The sequence below is a fragment of the Lupinus angustifolius genome, chromosome LG11 (genome assembly GCF_001865875.1).
Source record: "Lupinus angustifolius cultivar Tanjil chromosome LG11, LupAngTanjil_v1.0, whole genome shotgun sequence".
Taxonomy (NCBI): Eukaryota; Viridiplantae; Streptophyta; class Magnoliopsida; order Fabales; family Fabaceae; genus Lupinus; species Lupinus angustifolius.
In genome coordinates this window covers 11,009,131-11,018,904 of record NC_032019.1, presented here as the reverse complement: position 1 = coordinate 11,018,904, position 9,774 = coordinate 11,009,131, and the positions used below count along the sequence as shown (strand labels likewise).

The window sequence follows — 9,774 nt, the reverse complement described above, 5'->3', positions numbered from 1 at the left end:
AAATATCCTTGATTATACAATAAGGACCTTTGAATATGCTTAGGTTACCACTTCAATACATTATATATAGCATACATGAGAGACATATATACTTCTCACAATATTCAACCATGAGTTTTTTTTAAGCAAAGGTGGCAGAGCAACCAAAGAACTATATTAATAATGAAGAGAGGAGATTACATGGAGTGAAATCTATAGTTAGGAAGTTCAACCATGTTTCTAAATAAATCGTATGCCATAAAGCTTGGAACTTCATGCCATAAAGAAAAGGACTTAGACAAAATACCAAAAATTAGCAAGTTTATAGGCACAAGAGTTTCCCTCCCTATAAATGTGGGAAATAGAAAAGCTCATAGAAGATATTGTAATGCAACATCTCATCCATTTGTTTAGAAGCCTCCAAGGGACCATGCCATGCCCTTTGAAGATATCAACCACCAAGGACGAGTCACACTCAAGCCAAATGTTGTTCCAACCATTTCTTTTAGCAAATTCAATGGCCAACATAGTTGTGTTAAGCTCAAGCAAATAAGGCATCATGCACACCGAAGTAATCTGCAAAGCAAGCTATGATATCACCATTGGAGTTCCTGAAAATAGCACCACCTTCAGAATGACCAGGGCTACCTTTAGCAGCTTCATCCGAGTTGATTTTCACAGTAGAACCAGTAGGAGGAAACCAACTGACCTTAGTGATTTTGGGAGCAAATTTGTAGTTGATTTTAATGTTAGAGAGATTTTAGAATTGCAAACTCCTACAATGAAGTGTTAGCCGTGGCTGGAGAAGTATTTCCAGATAAGGCAATTGAAACCTTAATCCTGATCATAGCCCTATGCAAAGAAATCACTTCAATGAGTTCCATTATACAATCACTTCAATGCTTTTCTCTATTCTTTCTATTCACATCAATTTGTGTTTCGTCTTTAAACATTCCAAGGTTTGGAACTTTTCAGAGGAGAAATCATAACAAACATCAAACCTTATCCTCTTCTCAATTCTCTAAAGAAGTCAAAATATTTTATTACATGCAAAGGCTTTCCAAGTTCAATTACAGGCCAAATAGCTACACCACTTTCCCAATATATTTATTTTGTCATAAAATATTAAATTATTTGTATTATATTATTATTATTATTATATTATTAACTTATTCCATTAATTAATTAATTCTTTATCCATACAAAAATGGATCAATTTCTTTATTATAGAAATATATTTGATTATACAATAATTACCTTTGAATATGCTTATGTTACTACTTCAATATATTATATATAGCATACACGAGAGATACATATACTTCTCACAATATTCAACTGTGAGTTCCATTATACAATCACTTCAATGACTTTCTCTATTCTTTCTATTCACATGAATTTGTGTTTCGTCTTTAAACATTCCAAGGTTTGGAACTTCGCAGAGGAGAAATCATAACCAACATCAAACCTTATCTTCTTCTCAATTCTCTAAAGAAGTCAAAACATTTAATTACATGCAAATGCTTTCCCACTTCTATTACAGGCAAAATAGCTACACCACTTTCCCAATATATTTATTTTGTCATAAAATATTAAATTATTTGTAATATATTATTATTATTATTATATTATTAACTTATTCCATTAATTAATTAATTAATTATCCATACAAAAATGGATTAATTTCTTTACTATAGAAATATCCGTGAATTTACAATAATGACCTTTGAAAATGCTTATGTTACCACTTCAATACATTATATATAGTATATATGAGAGACACATATACTTCTCACAATATTCAACCATGAGTTCCATTATACTATCACTTCAATGACTTTCTCTATTCTTTCTATTCACATCAATTTGTGTTTCGTCTTTAAACATTCCAAGGTTTGGAACTTTTCAAAGGAGAAATCATAACCAACATCAAACCTTATCTTCTTCTCAATTCTCTAAAGAAGTCAAAACATTTTATTACATGCAAAGGCTTGACCACTTCAATTACAGGCCAGATAGCTACTCCACTTTCCCACAAAGGTATATTATAAATTTCAAGCATTGGGGTGGAGCTAAATCAAATGCACCAATTTTTGCATACTTTGGTGCCGAAGAACCATTGCCAGACGATATGCATGTTGGGCTTCTTGAAGACAATGCTCCTAAGTTCAATGCTCTTGTTGTTTATATTGAGGTACTTGACTGTTTTTTTTTTGTATAACAAAAAATATCTTATTACCTTATGAATAAAGAACTAAACCCTTTTAAGATGTATGATTGAGAGTATGATTATTCCTCCTAATAAAAATTGTTCACAAAAAATGTAATTCTTGATCTTCGGTGAATTTGATTTTCTAAATAACAAGCATATTGTTGAGAAATTTTAGTGCACCAGACAAAAAGTTAATTGTCCCTAAGTTAAGTGAGAATAGAAGCCATGAATTTGGTATCATCTTTAGAGAATATTTTGTTTAATAATAATTTTTTGATTGACAAATGTTAGTATTTATTATAGGTGAGACTCGAATCTTTAATTTTCTTCCTTTAAATCTTTTAACTTAACCATTATTCCACCTTTTTTATTTATTTTACTATAGGTGAGACTTGAACCACAAATTTTCTCACTTCATTCCTTAAAACCCTTCACCCTAACTAACAGACCACCTTATGACTCCTTAATAATAATTTGATTATAAATCAAGCAAGATATTTTTTGTCCTAACCTAATGTCCTATATCTTAGCAAATCAAACGCACCAAATTTAACAAGATCCAATTAAGATTCAATGTAATAAGCATTTGATATGTTTATCATTATGACTTATGAAACTTGTATAAATTCCTTAAGATAGATGTAGTTCAAAAAATATTAATAAAAGCAAAAATTATACTCTTGTCCTGATCGTTTATAACTTTTGGTTAAGTAATAATTTTTTGACCTAAACAACTATTAATGATATTATGATATATGGTTTTTGAGCAGCATAGATACTATGGAAAATCAACACCATTTGGTTCATTTGAAGAATCTATGAAAAATGCAACTACTCGTGGATACTTCAACTCAGCTCAAGCAATAGCAGATCATGCTGATGTGCTTTTACACATCAAAAAAACTTTGTCTACTCAACATTCTCCTATAATCGTTTTTGGAGGCTCTTATGGTGGAAGTAAGAACTAAATACATATTAGTAGGTCTTTTTGGTTCATAATTTGAAATATATATGTGTGAACTAGGACTTAAACGGATTATGGTTATTCTTACTTCATTTTTTAAATATTAATAAAACAAAAAATTTATATTCCAATATATTTAAAAAGTATATTTTCTCACATATTCTCTCCTTTTATTTTCTGAAATGAATATAATGTATAATCAACGTAGAATTTCTTTCTTACAAAAAAAAATAAAAAATATTGAGTTTATTTTGTGTCCTAAATTAACCAATATAATATGTGATTGATAAAGTTTAAAACCTCACAATTGTGCATTAGGGTATTAAATCTAACAGCAAAGAAAATAATATTCTAAAGAGACTATAAAATATTAATTGAGAAGACAATTTTTTCATATCTTTTAATGAGGATTAACACTTCTATTTTATCAAATCATAATCAAAATATAATCAAATCCTAATAATAATCTCAATATAATTTAAACATAATTTAAATATAATCTTTAAATTTGATTAGTGGGTGAGTTATTATCTTGAGTTTGGATGTAGTATCCACAACAACGCTATTGGGTTCACACGACCCAACATGCTTCAACCTTTCACATTAGCTTCTCATGTCACCATTTGCCTGAATGTGCTCTTATACAAAAAAAACACAAAAACCATGTTGATAACTGATTGTGTTGAACATGTGTAAATATTTTTCAACTTGTTATACTGAATGGTTTAGTTCATCAATTATATTTGCAAGTTAAGCAGATTCAACAGAAAATAATAATAAATAAAAGATGCCATCCAGAAAAAAAATATTTTCCCTTTTTAGGTAGAGATATATATAATATGTTATTTATAAAGAGATGATATTTTTCTATTTTTATATCATACGAATTAATTATTTAGAATTAAAGTCTAATTAGTATTAGGATTTTGTTTAATGTGTCAATATTTTATTCATTCACACAATTTTTTGTTCTTATATAAATGACACTTTTATAGTACTATAGTACAAAGGGATTAACTAACATTCTTACCTTAATTTACTATGCAGTGTTAGCATCATGGTTCCGTTTAAAGTATCCCCACATTGCTCTTGGTGCTCTTGCTTCATCAGCACCAATTCTTTATTTTGATGGCATTGCCCCACGCCATGGATATTATTATATTGTGACCAAGGACTTCAAAGTAACAATACCTATTCCATGTTAAGATTTCCATTCAAAATAGTCAATACTATTTATTATTCTATTAAATTAAACTATACTTTTAAGAACTTAATGCAAATTATGCATAATTTTGCATGGTGCAGGAAACAAGTGAAAGTTGTTACAACACTATACGTAAATCATGGTATGTAATTGACAGAGTTGCTAAGAAGCTTAATGGTCTTTCAATTCTCAGCAAAAGATTCAAAACTTGCAAGTAAGCGTGCATATAGTTTGTGTACACAATTTCATTATCTTATCCATCCAAAAAGTGGTTAACAATTTGTGTTATTCTTTTTGTTTGTTTCAGGAAATTGAGCAAAACTTATAATCTGAAGGACTATTTGAACTCAATGTATAGTGACATAGCTCAGTACAATGACCCTATTAAAAACACACTTAAAGTCGTTTGTGATGCCATTGATGGAGCAGCTAATAAAACTGATGTTCTTGGTCAAATATTTGAAGGTGTTGTTGCTTATGATTTGAAAAATCAGTCATGCTATGAAATGGAAGGAAACACAGAGCCAACTGAAACTAGCATCGGGTGGGCATGGCAGGTCAATGATATGCTCTTACTATTATTATAGTTTAAAATTTGATGTAGATGTTTTAAATTGAGATTGTAGTCATAATTGTTGTTACTAGATTGTAACCACTACAATGCAAATTGTGGTTGTTGTGGTGTGATTTTTTTTGTGATTAAAAAATATTTTTAAATTTAATACGGTTTGATAAGGCTCAAACGTGTTTGTGGTGCAATATAGTGCAGTCATAATAATTACAATCACAGTAATTACAACTATTACCACAACCACAATTTAAAACACTCATATAATATTATTATATTTTTTTTGTAAATAAATGTTATGTTATAGTCTTATTAGCATCCAATATATTTGTGATCTTATTGACTAAAGCAATTAACTTCATAAACAGAAATGCAGTGAGATAGTTCACCCAATGGGCATCAATAAGGAAGACTCATTGTTCCAACCAGAACCTTTCAATATGACAAAATTTGTCAATGATTGTCATAAACAATATGGTGTACTTCCTCAACCTCATTGGGTTACCACATATTATGGGGGTCCTGTACGTATATATTTTCTTACTATTCAGTTTCATGAAACTTCTGTGTACATATATATTATAAGTTAATCAACATTCTTAGTTTTTTTTTATTTTCTATAGTTAGTTACAAATATTAATCCTTTGAATTTTGATTTTGATATATATTCAAATAATTCAGGACTTGAAACTGAATCTTAAAAGGTTTGCAAGCAATATTATATTCTCCAATGGATTGAAAGATCCGTACAGCTCTGGCGGGTAATATATGGAAAAGAAACTAAATTTGATGATGAGAAATATAACTATTTTCTTCATCACTCATTTGCCTTCTTTAATTTTTCTATTAATTTTATAATTTTATCTTTATGAATCACAGGGTGTTGAAGAGTATATCAAATAGTATCATTGCTGTTACAACTAAAAATGGTACTTCTTCATCTTTATGCATTATAATACATATACATTTATAAATATGGTCAATGGTTGATATATCATATATGAATGAGAATTATATCTTTTTAGTTAATGACTTCAAGCTTAAAATTATGTTAATGGATTTTTAACATGGATTGTTTACAACAATTGTAGGGTCTCATTGCCTAGACTTGGGGTTTGAAAAACCAAGTGATCCTCATTGGTTGAACACCCAGAGAAATACTGAAATGAAAATAATCAAGCGTTGGATTGATAAGTACCATGCTGATCTACGCAGAAGCACTAAATAAATTAAAAATTATAAAAACCAAAATCAGAAAAGTATTTGGTTAGACAAGAAGAAAGAAATTACGAGCAAAATATTGAAGTTTGTCCGATAGTGTTGGGTTAGTGATGATATCACTTATAAAGTTATATCATTTACTGAATGTGTCGTGTATTGAACTTACCATATTATGTATCATGTCCAGATTCTTTCATAAATAAATTTTATAAAATTAATATAAAAAGTAACAAATTGTGTACCCAAGTGAACCAATTACTCTTACCACCTAGTAATTAACTATCATATGTATTGACTTTCCATTAAAATGGGTCATTTGTAGCTAACATCTTGTAATCCCTCATATTTTCTCTCAAGGAGGAACATGATTTTTTTATAAGTGAAAATTTTATTAAAGGAATCGAGATCAAAACCTAGGAATCGAGAGGAAACTACTAACTCTCACCCAAAGATAAAAGCCTAAAATAATAGTCCAAAGGTAAAGTCAGATTAGTACATCATTCAAACCATGACATGTTAGCTCCTTTGTCCTATCCTTGATCCATAACTAGGACTTGAATTTTATCTCATCTAAAACCTCCTCCATGCACACTTCTATTGTTAAAGATGACATAGTTTCAACACCTCCAAAAAGATCAAATTCCAGCCGTCAAATCACATAACACACTTCTTGCAATGATTGACCCTTAACCGGCATAAATGATGCAAATAGTGAGACTTTCCAGTAGGAGGTAACACCATAACAAGCCCCAATCATCCATTAAGGAGCTTCCAAGAACGGTGGGAGAATAGACAAGAGAAAAAATGTGATTTGTTGTTTCTAGTTGCGCTTGATACGAAACACACATAAGATCATTACTAATGAAAATGCCACCCATCTTGGCTAAGTTCCACTTACATGGAATCCTATTCATAATAATCCTCCAAGCAAGAGCACGAATCTTCAAAGGAGGGATAGACTTCCAAACCACCTTCCACAACACCGTGTCTTCTAGAAAAAGATCATTCGATTGAAAAATTACTTTGTAAGCTGACTTGACTGAAAATAACAACCATATGCCTCAAATACACTTGGCTTCTACCTCCTCCTTAATCTTAACACAAGTCAAAATATGCATAACCTCCTCAATCAAAGATTTTTCCCACTCAACGGCTCTCTCCTACAAGGTAACTAACAGTGCCACAACCCATCTTTTCAAAAACCAAAATGCCCAACCATGGTCCCTTTAGTCGTACACAAATTATATAGTCTCTCAAAAGAGTTTTTCAAAGGAACTTCCCCCACACAAAGTTGTTAGAATTTCTGACAGTTTATGGGTCACAAATATAATTCTATAATTGTGTTATGGCCATTATTTAATTAGCCAAATATAAAATGGTCTTCAGGAATTAATTTGGTGGCTAAGGGCATATGTGTCATGAAATATTATAAGTGTAGATACCTTCAGGCAATTTCTGATTTGATGACGGGACTGAATTAGAATTATTGCAAATTAAGTAGTAACCGCTACGGTTACTTTTATGGGTTATGGTCCCCATTTGTAGAGCAACAGGTTTTGGAGTAACTGATGAGATAAAAGATAGATTGATGAGGATTTGTCAATAAGGTTACAAAACCCATCAGAATTCTATCAGTGAATACTCTCTTTGGCTCTCCATTCCCCTCTAGAGGAGCACAAGGAAAACCATCAGGCTCTATCATCTGGAAGATCCTCGTACCCACATACCCTTGAAAATTCCAAATGGCTAATCAAGGTATGCTTTTCTTCTTCACTATGAACTTAATAGGGGTCTCTTCGGGCTAGATCAGGGTTGTTCCATTTGGGTTTATGTATGGGCATAAACATTTTGTTATAGGAACAAAGCCCTGATCATTAGGTTTTCCGCATTCAGTTTAAAGGATTATTCAGAGAAATCCCACAATGGTATCAGAGCCACCCTAATTTGATTCATTTGTGAAATTTGATCTTCTAAAGTATTTCCTTTTCTTCCCCAAAATTTGGATTAATTGTTTTTTTTTGGGTTTGATGATTTATCTATGCCATGGATTGATAAGGATAGAAATTCATCATTTTCCATGTGCATATAGATAGATTCGAATTGAATCAATGATTTTCTGATGTTTTTTCATTTTTGGTGGTTTTTTCGGAAAGAACTGATGTAGAAACTGCCATGTACGTGTTCTGGTCGTTGTGCTCATGCTCAAGCGAGAATTAAACAGAAGCATCGTCTTTTATTTTGCCCTGGCAAGAGTACGCTCGCCCAAGCGAGAGTATGCTCGCCCAAGCAAGAGTACACTCGCCTAAGCGAGAGTACGGGTGACATAAGGCTCACCCAGGCGAGAGTACGCTCTCCCAAGCAAGAGTACTGGCGACATAAAGCTCGCCCATGCGAGAGTATGCTCGCCCAAGCGAGAGTACGGGCGACATAAGGCTCGCCCATGTAAGAATGAGATTGCAACTAAGAGGGGGGGTGAATTAGTTGACTTAAAATTATAGTAACTTTTTCTGCAAAATGTAAGAGTTAATATGCAGCGGATAATATTGCAGAAAATAAACGAGAATAAATTAAAGAGGAAAGGGAAAGGAGAGTACACAAGGATTTTATACTGGTTCACCTTCTTGTCCACCGAAGGCTACGTCCATTACTCTTGCAGCACAAGAGATTTTCCACTAAATATTATGAGTTGTAATTACAATATCTCACCCCGAGATCTCTATGTACCTTACACACTCACTAATATTTATACCCTTGGAAAACACTTTTCCAAGTTACTCTATCCCCTTTCTATTCACACCCTGTGAAAGAAAACTTATTGCAACGAATGAAGAATTTCAATAATGGCTTTGGATTGCCTTTACAAGTATGAAATATTATAACACTTGCAATCCAATCAACTCTCTTTGTATGCTTAGTAATAATTCTCAATAGATTTGTAAAACTTTGAAACAATTACTTCAAGTAACTCAGAAAAATTCTCTTATTAAAGTTTAATTACTTAGTGCAAATGTGCAGAAAAATATTGAGAGAATTTTTCAAAGTAGTATGAGAGTTATATGAAATTTGTGTATTTATGTTGTGAGAGTTAGAGTCTTTATATAGACTTTCAAAACATCCATGGTGTCTTTCTGAAAGTGTAGGAGTTGTTTGAAGTGAAGAGATTTCATTTGGAGTGAAAACATTTCGTTTTGAAATCTGAAATCTCATACAACAGTCTTCAGTAATCGATTACTGATAGTGGGTAATCGATTACCCAAACTTACTGTCCACTTATTATTTAAAAAACGAATTAGAGTAATCGATTACACCATTTTGGTAATAGGTTACTCAACTTTTGTAAAACTGGTAATCTGTTACTCAAAGGCAGTAATGGATTACTCTGAACAGTTTTAAGTTGGATAACTCTTTTTCTCTCACATGTAACTTGTTACTTGAATGAAGTAACCCGTTACACATCATTTCAAAAAATGTTTTAAGTATTTTTAAATTGTTTCATTATTCTTTAAAAATAGTTTGAGCATTACTACTTTACATAACTAAGAGTTTTAGGATATAAGTACCTATAGAGACTTAATCTAATTTTCTTGAAGCTTTATTCTTCTTTGTCTTCATAAGTATTCTTCCTT

General features: G+C 31.4%; 1 pseudogene; it reads left to right on the top strand.

Annotated features, from left to right (window-relative positions):
* Positions 1,787 to 6,155, top strand: LOC109359719 (annotated as a pseudogene).